Below are 13,218 nucleotides of genomic sequence, written 5' to 3' on the forward strand. Positions count from 1 at the left end.
GGAAAAACCATCATGGATGCCTTAGATGTCTCCTAAGTGAAGCATAAGCACTTGGAGGCTTGAGGAAGGCTTCCATGGTACCTAATTTTTTTTTATGAGTCTTTTTTTTTGAAGATTTATTTGTTTTATATATGTGAGTACACTCTAGCTGTCTTCAGACACACCAGAACACCAGAAGGGGGCGTCGGATCCCATTACAGATGGTTGTGAGCCACCATGTGGTTGCTGGGAATTGAACTCAGGACCTCTGGAAGAGCAGTCAGTGCTCCTAACTGCTGAGCCATCTCTCCAGCCCACGGTACCTAATCTTTAATATACACCTCCTTCTGGGTCTTCAACAGTCTCAAGATGGAGTTTTGGGTCATTCTGTATGGACACGGGTACAGAGAGGTGTGTGCTAGGGACAGTAAGGTGGAGTTCAGATGGGTCCCAACACCAGGCCCCTCTCCACTGTTTCAGTCTCTTGTGCTTCTGAGTTCCTCATGGAATAGCCCACAGGAGAAACGAGTCTGCTGTTTGCCAAGGAGAGGATGGGAGGTATAGTGCATCCCTGCTGCTGACAGCGCAGGACCTCAGGAGCAATTGGAAGGCTGTTATTTCAGTTCCTGTGAGACTTCCAGGGTTGAGCCTGTTAGATTATGGATCCAAAGCATACCTCTTCAGGCCTGTTTTCCGAAGGTTTCTTGCAGGAAGGATTCTGGAAATTTGGTTTCTTTAAAAAAAAATCACAGAAGTATAAAAATATGTTTTTGTTTTAAACCCAGGGGTGGGGATATGGGGCTGCTTTTGCAGCAGCTGACCGTGATTTGCCTTGTACTGTCATAGAGGTGTGGTCTTGCCAACCTCTGTTGTGTATAACACTTGGAATTCTGGGAACTTTTCAGAAGGCATATAAATGCTAGGGCCCCAAGAGATGGGCTCGGTTGTGGTTTATTAGTACTTGTGCTCAAAGAAGAAACAAGAAGAAAGAAATTAGATCCACCCCCCCATACTTCGTTCTCTCTTATCAAATGATAAGTGAAGCCAGGGAGGATAAAGGAGGGGAAAAGGAAGAGCCCACATAGTAGCTAAGAGCAGCTACAGTTTCTAGTCTATTCCTTGGAAGCCCTGAGAGAAGTAGAGTGTCATTGTCCAAGAAAAGAAAATTTAGGCAAGAAGTGGTGCCAACTGTCTTTAGAGAGCCTGCTCTCTGAGATCATGGTGCTCAAAACCAAACCAAACCAAACCAAACAGCAGCTCCAGGTCTGTTTTCTGTGGAGATACCTGGTAGGAAGCGCAGCACAGAACATGTCCTTCGTGGAGGTGGACTCTCCAGCCGTACAGCTGTCTGAGCACATGTCTGTGGCAGGAGCTGTTAGGAAGCTCTGTCGTTCGTCTCTGCTGGCAGAAGTGAGAGATACATTCGCTAATAGACACCAACCTGATGTGAATTAGATTTAAAATGAACGTGAGTGGCAGTCTCAGCAATGCCTCAGATGTGTGTGTCTGAGGGAGTGCGAAGGGGGTGGGGTGGGGGAGGGGTTCAGGGAAGTTTGTGAAACATCCTTAAGGGAGTTTTGGTTGAGGCTGTTTGTCCTTGTCTGGCTTCCCTCTGTTTGGGCCCTCTTCTTACTGGGATCTTGGGCACCTCTAGGCCAGCTCCACTCTTATGGCCTGGTTCAGGAGGTGGAAGAAGTGTGGAGTTTTAGAAGTGGAGATCAGTGTACCCTAGGAGAGGTACCTGCTGTCTCTCAGGATATCAGCGTGTGAATCTTAGCCTACTACAGAGCAGCTTGAGGCCACTTAGGAAGGTAAAGTAGGGGCTGGAGAGGGGGCTCAGTGGTTAAGAGTGCTCTCTGTTCTTCCGGAGGACCTGAGTTTGGTTGCCAGTACCCACATGCAACGACTCACAGCCTGTAACTCCAGCTCCAGGGGATCTGACATGCTCTTTTGGCACCTGTACATATGTGGTACACACACACACACACACACACACACACACACACACACACATACACATACACACAAACACAAAACACACACAAACACACACACATACACACATACACACACATATACACATACCCACACACATACACACATATACACACACACATACACACACACAAACACACACACACAAACACACACATACACACACACATACACATACACACATACACACACATACACACATATACACACACAAACACACACACAAACACACACATACACACAGGACCCCCACCCCCACCCCACCCCCACACTACACAAGCACACATATTCAGAATGGGGCCAGGGGCCAGGGTAAAAAGCAAGTTCTGCAAATACCAGCTAAATTCGGGATTAGAAGGACAGTTATACTGTACCGTTTTGGGAAATTCCTTGTTTAGCTTACTTGGCTCATGCCACTTCCACTGGAGCCCCTAAGACAATTTATTCCGTAAGGAAAAATACTTTTATTTTGTTTTATTTTATACCAGGACCTAGAAGAATCCATGGCTGACACAGAATCAGTGAGTTTTATTTTCTTCTCTGATTTATCAAATGCAATTCCATGTTCCTCTGGGCAGAAGTGTGTGGCTGCGCACGCGTCCCTAACTTTACCTTTGTGGCGCTATCTTGATTTCTCAGCGAGAAATACAGGCTTCCGGTTTAGGCGTCAGCTTTGGGTCCATAGTGACGCTACCAAGGAAGACAGTAGCACGCTCACTTTTCTTTGCACATGCTGATTCTGTTAGCAATTTGATGAGTCCTTGTTTTGGTCAGGATTCTCTAGAGGAACAGAAACTTATAGAATAAACAAAATGAAGGGGGTATGAAAAAAGCCAGATAGAAGTCTACCATCTTGGAATTCAAATAAAAACCACGGAAGAGGGGTTAGAGAGAGCTCTTTTAACCACAGGTGATGCTCTTCCAGAGGACCCAAGGTTGGTTCCCAGCATCCACTTTGGGCAGCTTACCACCACCAATAAATCTAGCTTCAGAGGAACCAAGGCCCTCTTCTGGCCTTTCTGGGCAATGGTACACATGCGCACACATATGAACACACACACACAGACACACACACACACAGACACAGACACACACACACACACAGACACACACAGACACACACAGACACATGCACATAAAACAAAACAAATTTTAAAAATGGAGCTAAATTAATAGTGACAAACAGAAAAAGGCGATTAATTCAATGTGGGCACGTTGAAAAGAGGTATATAGATATCCAGAGCTCCTCCAAGAACCCCCATGTTAACATGGAGATAGACTTTAGGTAGAAGGTAAGAGAATCTCATACTTAACAGCCCTGGCCAAGTATGGTTCCACCACTGACCTGTCTCAGTTTCCGTCTCTCTTTTAGGGGATTAGCAAGTTGTTGGGTTCTGCAAAGCGCCCTCTTCTCTGGCTGGCCCCAGGCTTCAGCTTTTCCTTCTCTAGGGTGGAAGTCTTGGGGTGGGAGATTCCGGTTCCCTGGGGTTCTCTGTTTTGGGATGTCAGCCAGCCAGTCACAAAGGCTCCTTAGGACATTCTTTCCTTCAGGCAGCCAGTTTCAGAGTTTAACTGGAATTCAGGAGGCTTGAAGCTGACCCCCAAAGAGAGTATACAAAAGGCTTCTCTTCTCTGTTCATTAAAGAACTCTGCTGGGCTCGGAATGGGTATGAATCATCTATCTCACACAGTCAGTTCTGTTCTTTTTCAAGATGGTGGATTTCAAAGGCTCCACTTTCCTCTACCTGGATTTATCTAAGAAGCTATCTTAAAGACAACCTGGGACCTGAGGTCCCCTTCCTCAGAGGCAAGGAAGAGTTTGCCTGTGTGATAGTTAAACATTCATCCCTTGTAGCCACTGTCTTAGATTTCTATAAACTGAATAAAAGTCATAGGCGAGATGGAGAGGAAATGAGACTTCTCCCACCATTTTAACCTAATTGTAATTAATTATGTGTGTGCGTGTGTGTTCGTGTTTATGCAGGGGCACATGTATGCATTTGAGACTCTTGTACCCTGTTTTGGACATGTGTGTTCTCTCCTCCACTCCTCCTCCTATTTCTTCTTCTTCTTCCTTTCCCCCCACCCAAAATGCCCCTCCCCGTCTTCTCATGTTTTGAGACTGGGTCTCATGTTGCCCAGACTGGCCTTGAATTGCTCTGCAGCTGAGGCTAGTCTTGAACTCCTGATCAGTTCATGCCTAATCGCTCCAGTGTTAGGATTAAAGACTTGTACTGCTACAGGCGCCTGGCTGTGTGCTGGAGAAAAACCACGGACCTGAATCATCTGGTCAAATTAATTAAAACAAGCAATTAATCAAAGTAGGCTTTGATATTTGTGTACTCAGGCTGTCTCCCTCCCTAAGGTGGGGTTCAAACAGTCATCAACAGATGTGAGGCAGACAAGCTTTTCATAAAGCCCAGGTGTGGGCTGAAGACATGGCTTAGCTGTTAAAAGGCTTGGCTCACAAGGAAAAAGAAAGCTCAGAGGTAGGGGGTTTCCAACTGGGGGTGGGGTTTGAAGAGTAAAGCAGGCAGGGTTATCACCCTCCTGAAACGAAGGCATGGTAGCCAGGTGGCCATAACAACAACCTGCTGAAAAACAGGTAGTGTTGCAAGACGGTTACAAACAACTGTTTGAATCTTGAAGACACGATTGCCATTCCTGGAACAGGCAGTAGAGAACCATTTTTAGTTAAGGTTATAGGTGGGGCATAGCCCAGTCCTTGAGAAACAGGTCAGATCATGAACAGGAAGGAACCTAGTCTGTCTTTGGAATAAGAGGGCTTTAAAGTCTAAGATGAAGGAAGGTTGGGTCTCTACTATACTGCTCCTGTCTTAAGGATCTCTCTAAATACTCACAGTTATTCAAACCTTGTGCTGTCTCTTAGTTCGGCTTAATAAACTAACCCATGGAGTAGTGGGAAGGAGATGAGGAGGAAGCGGGTAGGAGGGGAAAAGCAAAACTAAAACAAAACAAAATAAACAAAACAAAGAAAAACCAACCAACCAACCAACCAACCAACCAACCAAACAAACAAACAAACAAAAACTCAACAAACACAGCCTGGCAGTGGTGTTGCATGCCTTTAACCTCAGTATTTGGGAGGCAGAGGCAGGTGGATCTCTTGAGTTCAAGGCCAGCCTGGTCTACAGAGTGAGTTCCAGAATAGCCAGGGCTACACAGAGAAACCCTGTCTTGAAAAATCCAAAAACCAAACCAAACCAACCAAACAAAAAACCAAATTACAAACCGGCCACAAACCAATAAATTAAAATCCAAATCAAACTACAAAATCCAAAACATCTCTGAGCCTGCTTTCCTGTCACTTGTCCTGAAACTATTTTCGGTGGTACAGAAGCATCTGGCTTTTCTTGATGAAGTCCCTAAGTGGGGAACCCCTCAGGCTCTGCTCTGAGAAAGGGGCACTTGGCTCACCCTGCTGATCTGTAACTCCAGTGGACTTTAAGCTCACCGCGCTTAGAAAATGGATTCCTGTAATTTACTCCTTGCATCTTCGTATACTTGTCTGAGGATAGTTTTGCAGTAAGAAGCCTGCAGCCAGGCTCCTCTGATTCTCAGGCAGGGGAAGGGACATGGGGTGAGGAGCAGGGTATGTTCCTACCGTCCCCCCACTTCGAGGAGCACCCAACATCCCCTGTGAGAAGTCGAAGCACCAGGAATTAAGTCTGTTAGCTTAAGTGACAGACCGGTCCGGTCTGGGAGAGGGAACTGCTCCTTGAGGTATGGTGTCCCCAGCGATAGAGGGCTTCTAGCATGACTTCCTTACCGACACACTGGTCCTGCGCCAGGTAAAACAGTGCACGGATGTTACGTTGCTACCTTACGTGTGAATCGTGAATCCTAAGCCACAACCTGGCCTCAGAAACCCTTCTCACGCTGGGAGATGTATTAGCCTTAAGGTGGCACCCAGGGAGATAGTATCTTTAATCAGCGCATTTTAGGTTCCAAAGCACGTTTAGCTGGCCAGTTCTTTGCTCATAAAGATCTTATCTTTTTTTTTTTTTTTCTATGAAAACGAGAGACGTTCTGGCTGATTGTTCAGCCCCTCCCGCTCTTTCAGGAGCTGCCTTTTGTAAAGTTTGCAATCTCATCCACAGGGAACTTGGACGGCCCCTCTCTGGGCGCTGTCTTACAACGGTGTACTCGAGCCTCCTCCAATTCTTTAAAGGTGTACGCTAAAGGAAATTGAGTATTCAAGGTTTTTCCTGTTCTTCTGACTTTTTTCCTTTCCTACTGAACCCTGAAGCCTCAGTATAAAACTTAAAGAAACATCATAACAACAACAAAAAATCCACTTGGCCCAAATATCCAAGAGTACACCCCAAGTTAATATGATTTCATTATGTTCTTTCGGTTTCCTGATAGCCCGTGTTGTGACAAATATGGGGTCCTCACAGTGGCTTGTGTGCCACCCTGTTTGTTGGTTTAGCTGTTAACCTTCACAATTCTGAGTCGTCATTCTTTTTTTGTGTGTGAGAGACTGCAATGTGGAGTTTTTTTTTTTTTTTTTTTTTTTTCTTCAGCGTAACTACTTGGTTTCCTGACCTTTTGTGGTCTCTTTCAAGAAAACTGGCTATTCACTGGGTGTGGTGGTGCATGTAGGTACCAGCGCCTGGGAGGCAGAGGCAGGCGGATCTTTGAGTTAGAAGCCAGTCTGGTCTACATGGTAAGTTCCAGGCTATCCAGGGTTACACAGAGAAACCATGTGTTGAAAATTAACGAAAGAAAGAAAGAAAGAAGGAAGGAAGGAAGGAAGGAAGGAAGGAAGGAAGGAAGGAAGGAAGGAAGGAAAAAAACAAAGTTGACCCAGTCCTAGCTAAAGCACAGATATACAAGGATTAATTATCAAACTGGCTTGTGACTAGGGACTTAGGAGGCAGAGGTAGGAGTATGAGTAGGTAGAGGTAAAGACCGTCTTCTGTTGCCTAGTGATTTTTCTCCATCTTCTGTTACCTAGTGATTTTTCTCCATCTTCTGTTGCCTAGTGATTTTTCTCCATCTTCTGTTGCCCAGTGATTTTTCTCCATCTCCTGTTGCCTAGTGATTTTTCTCCATCTTCGGTTACCTAGTGATTCCCCCACCCTAACAGGGTTTCCCTGTGTAGCCCTGGCTGTCCTGGAACTCACTCTGTAGATCAGGCTGTCCTTGAACTCAGAGATCTACCTGCCTCTGCTTCTCAAGTGCTGAGATCAAAGGCATGTACCACCACCACCACCTGGATGTTACCCAGCGCTTTTTGAGGCCACCCAGGGCTACATGAGGCCACATGTCAAACAGCAGCCACCCCAGCCACAGAACAAGACAGCCATAGCAACAGCAAAAGGCTTTAGAGGAAAACTGATGGTGACACAGGAAGGCAGAACAGCTGCTCATACTGGGACCCGGTCTGCGTTTCTTGCTGGCTGAGTCAGAAATGTAACCAATCAAACAAAGATTGGACACAGAGATGTTGTGTGTTATCTGCGAGAACTCTCAGACGAGGATGTTCACAACAGCAAAGGAGCTGCCTGTACTCGAGGTCTAGAAGACGACCTCGGCAACACACCTCCTTTCTTATTTCCAACAACGTCTCCTCACAGAACCACTGTCAGACCTCATTTATAAAGGAAATTCTTCAAGGAAATTAAACAGCTCTAACTGTTAAACTTGATTTTCACCCTGCTTAATCTTTAAGTCGTGTGGGTTACATCCTTTGAACAGAGTAACCTGAAAAGATGCTCTTTCCCTCCCCCTCCCCCTCCCTCTCCCTCCCTCTTCCTCTCCTTTCTTCTTCTTCTTCTTCTTCTTCTTCTTCTTCTTCTTCTTCTTCTTCTTCTTCTTCTTCTTCTTCTTCTTCTTCTTCTTCTTTTCTTCTTCTTCTTCTTCTTTTCTTCTTCTTCTTCTTTTCTTCTTCTTCTTCTTCTTTTCTTCTTCTTCTTCTTTTCTTCTTCTTCTTCTTTTCTTCTTCTCTTATCTTCTTCTTCTTCTTCTTCTTCTTCTTCTTCTTCTTCCTCTCTCTCTCTCTCTCTCTCTCTCTCTCTCTCTCTCTCTCGTCATCTCCCCTCGTGCCTTCACTATCCCTTTCTCCTCTCTATCTCCCCCTCTCTCTGTGTTTAAATCTGGAACTGTGCTCTGTCTCTAGTTCCTCCTTAATACGCTAGCTGACTTGTCCTGAAAATAGTCAAGGGCCTGGCTTTATATGAATGGAGGTCCCTAAGTGGGAGACTCCTCAGGCCACTGGCAGCAGTGGAGGGCTAAATCTGCCCATCACTGTGCACAATATCAGATTGGTTAAACTAAGAAACAGTGACACCAGCAAAGGCCTGAAGGGTGGCAGTGACCAAATCGCATATTCATGACTACTGGGAATGTAAAACCGTGTTGTCAGGTGTGGAAAAGAATTTGATACTTCTGAAAAAATTAAGCATGGAGCTATATGCCACCCAGCAATTGTATCCTAAACATCTACCCCAGGGGGGAAAAGCTCCATGCAGAAAAATAACATAATTTTAAATTGTGGTTTTATGTGTAATCAATAAAAAATGGAAATAACTCGAGATGGCTAAACAAATACATTTATCCATGAAATACTACTCAGTAAAAGGAACAAACTATTGATATTACTCATCAATAATAAAAGAATTGTGTGTGTGTGTGTGTGTGTGTGTGTGAGAGAGAGACAGAGAGAGAGAGAGAGAGCGAGAGAGAGCGAGAGAGAGCGCTATTATCTGTTTATGTAACTAGTTGACACAAAAACACAAGGTTAGCTTCAAAGGAAGTAAAAGTTTATTCTGGAGCCAAATTTGAGTGACAATGACATGGAAACACAGAGCTAGGTTACCTCAGGTTCCATGTTCCAACAGGAAAGTACTTTCCTAGTAGCAGAACAAAGAAACTCACAAATCAAAGCAATTTTAAAATAGTGGTGGGTACATCAGAGAAGAGGCTAAAGTAAGACAGGTCTGAGACACTATCTAATGACATTTTTAGCTTTTGGATTGGTGGAACCTAGTGGTCTCGTAAGTTACTAAGTTCCAAAAGTTCTGTTAATCACAGACTTAAATTCCTACACAGAGGTGGGCAGGGAGATGGTTATTTAGGGGAGCTAAAGCTAGGCAAATAAGTATAATTTGTCTCTGGATCTGCAACATTTCGGTCTCTCCATTTCATGAAACTTCTACCCAGCTGACCAGTCCCTGAGACATTTTTTTAGTAAATCTCCTTCACAGACATGCTTGAAGTAACAAAATTATAGACGTGGACATCACATGAGTAGACGCCAAGAGTTAGGAAAAGAGGAGGAGGAGCAAGGGCCTATGATCTTGACAAGACTTTAGAAACTCTCCGAATTTTATGAAAATTGTACCAGGTTACATAATAAAGTGTCTTCGATTCTAGGAGATAGGTACACAGTGAATTGGTCAGAGCTGAACAATCTGCAGTCTGTAATTTACAACTAAGTGATCCAGGAAATAGGAAAAAGAAATATATAGATTTGTGTGTGGTGTGTTTGGTATGCCTGTGTTCAAGGCTGAGAAACATTTAAAGGGCTGTACCCAAAATATTGCGAATACCGAGTAAGAGTCACGCTGGGGTCATTGAAATATTTCCTTTTCCCCGACGTGCAAAACCTATTTTCCAAAGTAAGACACTTAGCAATAAGTTTGAAGGGCCCTCCAGTGAAGAAGCAATACGTTGGCTGAGGACAGAGAAGGGCTGAGCAGGTAACAGACACTTTCTTTTCCCCACCACTGGCTGCGTTTGTTTTTTTTTTTTTTTTTTTTTTGTCTTCTGAGCCTTTAGCTAGGAAAATGAAACTTAAGGTTCTGTGTGTCTGCTTCAGCACCACCTACCTCCTTCTCGGGGACTACGGCTCTGCTGAGGGAGATCAAACTCACATCTTGAGAAGATTATTATTTATTCTTGGCTCTATGCAGACCACAGCAGAGTGCAGACATGTCAACATCTAGAGAGGGAAGTAGGGAAGAAGCTGTGGAGATGGGGGGGTCACATGATGGAGCATACAGACGTGATCATGGTAAAGAATTACTAAAACTGTATTAGCTACTGCTTTTTAAAAACAAAACAAAACAAAAAACAAAACTTTCTTACTCCATGTGACAGTGTCTATCCCTTTTATGGGCATTGTTGTCCTGGCCTCTGGACATGACCTGTCACTGAAGGAACTTTCCCCATCAGGGAGGAGACTGAGTCAGTCAACAATTTCTTCTGTGACAAGTTTTTGAGTGAGGTGGTTAGGCAATGATATCTCTCTCTCTCTCTCTCTCTCTCTCTCTCGTAATTTAACTTTACAAAAAGCTAGATATTCTGCCAGTGGGGACTTTGGTAAGACCAAAATTACTCCAAGTAGGCAGCATGGACCAGCCTCAGGAAAAGCTCCTGAGGAACAAGTATTATTGTGGTTTGAACTTAAATTCTTCCCTCCCTCGCACGGAAAAAAACCAAAACAATTGTATTAGCAATCTTCAGAAAAGGATCTAGTACTTCATAATTTTGTTTTATATTTAAAAATCTGAAACAATATAATGCCCATGGGAAAGCTGTACTTCAAGCCTTTTTCTGTACCATATAAGGGCAGGTTCTCGTTCCCTCCTTTCTGAGGCAAAGTCTAACTCTGTATACCAGGCTGACCTTTACCTTGAAGCAATCTCTCTACTTCTGCTTCTCAGGTGTTGGCATTACAGATGTGTGCCACCACCCCCAGCAAGAGGAATGCTTTCCAGATGATGTCTCTTCCCTCCCAGGCGTTACCAGTTGTTCCAATTCAGGACACGTGGCTTCTCTTCACCACCATGTCCCTGCCAGCCTGGAACTGTTCCACATACCTTGGATTTTCACGACCTCGACTAGATTAATGAAGACAGCTGGCTGATTTGCAGAACATCTGTCACTTTGGGTTACTCAGACGCTTCTTGGGGAGCAGTCAGGTCAAAGGTCAGTGACAGGAGACTAGCAGGAGGGAGCTGTGTCCCTTTCTGTTCACCATGTCTTGTTATATTCTGTTCCTTGGTGTGATTGCGACTTTGCAGACTACGATGACCTCCGCTGCCGCTGGAAGGACACTTCTTTCTGACTACTTAGTGTTTACATTACTTACATTATCTGCAGCCAGAGTGTGAAATTACATGAAGAATATTGCTGGTAACTGCTGTATACTCGAGGGAAAGTCCTTTGTCACTGTGTAAATACCTAAAACCTCCCCCTAGTCCCAGTTTACTCAGTTATTCACTTGCATTGGTAAAATCATTTTCTGACCCCCTCCCATTCTTTGAGCATTTGTCTTTTGGCAGAAAGGGGTCCCCCCTTTTGCTTTTCTTTGCCCCAATCTGGGAAGCACCATTTCCCTAAGCATCTCTGGTTTCCTTTGTTTGAGAATAATAACTAGAAGCAGTGTGCTAGACATGCCTCTGAGTGTCAGCCATCCGTGCACTCTCAGTGGGCCAAGCTAGGGGATGTGTGCACACATATACAGGCACACCTCTCTAACTGCTCACTCCAGTCCTCTACGCTCTGAGGGCCAGCCAAGCTGCATCCACTTTATGTAGGAGTGGATTCTTGAACTAGCGTAGGTTCTGACATGGATGGTGGGCAGCCCCCTCTTTGCTGTCCACCTCCAAACCCCCTTCCTGGGTTGCTGTGGGGTGCTGCTTCACAGGTAGGGATGCCTACCTCACTCAGTCTACCTCCTGGTAGACTCCCTGAACTATTCTGGAAGGTAAGGAGAAACCAGGGATAGGGGTGGGAAGAGCCCCAATAAGAGTTGCAATGGGTTCTTGCATTATCCAGGTATCTCCCGTCTAAGATTGACCTTAGTCTGTTCTGTTATGGTACAGATGCCAATCACTTGCTTCTCTGAACAAGCAGGACTCGAACAAAACAAAAGTCACCTGGCTATAAGGAGCTGTTTGCTAATCACCACTAGAAACAAATGCAGTTTGTTTCCTGGAACTCTACAGGTATAATATGTTGATCAAAAACTATCACATTTTGTAACATTCTCTTTTCAACCTCCCCCCTTCCCCAGTTTTTTATTTTCCTGGTCTTTGGAGACAACCAAGCAGACAGAAGAAGCTGGTCACACGATTGATGCGTTTGCAAATATATTGGAGACTAAATGTATTTGTCCATGATGTGTGCAAATGCCACGTCTACCTCAACTACTGATCAAGAGGCCATGTGTTGCCCTGGGCACCATACCATTTTCTATTTCCAAACATGGAAACACTGGCTTATTATCAACAACTGTGGATGGCTCATGCTAGACACACACACACACGCACACACACACACACACACACACACACACACACACACACACACACACTATAGGCAGACATACTTGCATATCTTATGTTGTAACCACAACAAAACCGAATACAGATTTCATAAAGTCCTGGTAGCTTTGGGTTAGGGGTAACTGTCTGTCACCTTTGTCCAGTGCTGGGGTTGGGGGACCACTTTCAGAACAAGCACATGTGGAAACCTCATTCCGAATAGCCCAGCAGCTAGCACATCCCCCTGTGCCTCTGCCGAGAGCCTGCACATATGAGATTCATCTGTAAGGAGCTAGCAAGCATTTCGTGTGTGTGTGTGCGCAATCTCAGAGCCTTCAAACCAGCCTCGGCTTAGGCTGTGTTTGTTCCTCGAACATCTGTACCTTCATGGCCACCTGGTGTGCTAATTGCAACGGATCTGCTATTTTCCACTAAGGGTGGGACTGGTCAGAGGTCCCGTTAGAATCTTGCTTTCAGCATTTAACAATTTGTGGCTCTGAGTAGGTCATAACCTCTTTGATAAAATAAAAATTTAACATTTTACCCTATAGAATTGGGATTAAACGTAGAGGCACAAAAGAACATTGTGTGGATAAAATTATTTTCAGTTCTTAACGATGCGTCTGGTAATTAACAGAGGTGCAGTAAATGTCATCGCTGTCTCCTTACCCTCTGGGGACAGCCTCAGCAAGGGAGTTATCTGCTGCTGGCTCTCAGAGCAGAAGGTACAGCAATTGTGGGTATTTCCAGTCTTAAAATTGAAGATAAAAAAGATCGCGTATCCGAAGTTACCGGGCCAGGTCTGGCGAGTACGCAGAGATCCCGGTGCACGCGATTGCGGGTTCCCTGGGGTAAGCACACTTGCACACGGGCTCCTCCTCCTGCAGGCCCGCCCGCCTGCCGCCTGAGTTTCGCTTTCCTTCGGATCTAGAGGAAACCGAAAGCT

The 13,218-nt window shown here is 44.9% G+C and overlaps 1 long non-coding RNA gene across 3 annotated transcripts; it reads right to left on the reverse strand.

Annotated features, from left to right (window-relative positions):
• Positions 1-85: 85 nt before the first annotated feature.
• Positions 86-13,188, reverse strand: LOC120102509 (uncharacterized). 3 transcript variants are annotated; one of them, XR_010065920.1, is made up of 4 exons: positions 12,942-13,188; positions 2,587-2,754; positions 1,264-1,377; positions 86-712 (listed from the first exon to the last, which is right to left on the reverse strand). It is a non-coding gene; the product is annotated as an uncharacterized LOC120102509 (long non-coding RNA). The 3 variants fall into 3 exon arrangements; XR_005504191.2 differs by having other exon boundaries at positions 2,587-13,185; XR_005504190.2 differs by lacking the exon at positions 2,587-2,754 and having other exon boundaries at positions 12,942-13,179.
• Positions 13,189-13,218: the final 30 nt, after the last annotated feature.

Source organism: Rattus norvegicus, chromosome 4 (genome assembly GCF_036323735.1).
Source record: "Rattus norvegicus strain BN/NHsdMcwi chromosome 4, GRCr8, whole genome shotgun sequence".
Lineage (NCBI taxonomy): Eukaryota > Metazoa > Chordata > Mammalia > Rodentia > Muridae > Rattus > Rattus norvegicus.